Source organism: Octopus bimaculoides, chromosome 25 (genome assembly GCF_001194135.2).
Source record: "Octopus bimaculoides isolate UCB-OBI-ISO-001 chromosome 25, ASM119413v2, whole genome shotgun sequence".
NCBI lineage: Eukaryota > Metazoa > Mollusca > Cephalopoda > Octopoda > Octopodidae > Octopus > Octopus bimaculoides.
The window spans coordinates 9,376,999-9,378,056 of NC_069005.1; the positions used below are offsets into that span (position 1 = coordinate 9,376,999).

General features: G+C 44.7%; 1 protein-coding gene across 1 annotated transcript in view; it reads left to right on the forward strand.

The window, feature by feature from the left end:
• The window catches only part of LOC106867469 (uncharacterized protein DDB_G0271670), a 1,130,547-nt gene that overhangs the window by 629,707 nt on the left and 499,782 nt on the right, over nucleotides 1-1,058 (forward strand). The gene's annotated exons all lie outside the window — the stretch shown is intronic.

The following is a 1,058-nucleotide window of genomic DNA, read 5'->3' on the forward strand; positions in this document are numbered from 1 at the left end:
GTGTGTGTGTGTGTGTGTGTGTGTGTGCGTGCGTGCGGGTGGCAATGGGGTAGGGGTTGGGTGTGTGTGAAGGACAAGATGGGGAGGTTCTAGTCGACTGAATACACTCCCCCATCCCCACCCTCCAGTACTGATCGTGATGGTGGTGGTGGTTGTAGTGGAGATAGTGTTGGAGGTGACAGTAGGGGTGACAGTAGGAGGTGACAATCGTGGAGATAGTGGTGTTTGTGCTTGTTTTGGTAATAGTAGCGATGGTAGTAATAATAGGGGTGGTGGCGGTGATGGTAACAATGAAGGTGGTGGTGATGGTGCTAGTGATGAAGGTGGTGGTGGCAGTGATGGTGACAGTGTTGTTGTTGTTGATGGTGGTGATGATGATGGCAGTGGTAGTGGAGGAGGTGACGTAGTAATGATGGAGGCACAGGTGATGTAATGAGAACAATGGTTGGAAGATGCCAAGAACCATTTTGGAGAAGGAGGTTCTCATTGAAGAAAGCATACAATTATTGGGCTGCAAGAATGGCGGCACTGGATGGACAGCTTCGTACTGGCACTGCTCACTCATCGACCCTCATCTCGTCAGCCATCTCGTCCATGCCATCACCACACTTCCATACACTCAATTCTACTTCTCTGGAATCGCCCATCCTCTGAAATTCCATGCCCTTGCATGACTTCTCTCAGCATCCATCAATGTGCAATGGTTCAAGACAAACGTTAATTGCGTCACTCTTATTGTTTGAGAAGACCTGTGAAGTTCCTACGAAGGTCCTGGCTCCATTCACTATGAATATATATAAACATCATATATATATATATATATATATATATATACAATTAAACCTTGGGAGAGGCATTATGCCGGTAATAAACACACGCACTGGTTCAGTCCTTTATTAATTTATATGGTTTTTTGTTAAATTATTTCATTGCACTCTTGCAATCTCTTCAGTAACTTGTCTCTCCACTTCCATTTATTTTGAATATATGATCTAGCGTTGTTTTGGCGTTGTTTCGAAACTGTTTGGTATGAGCATGTGAGTGTGTGCAAGCTCGTA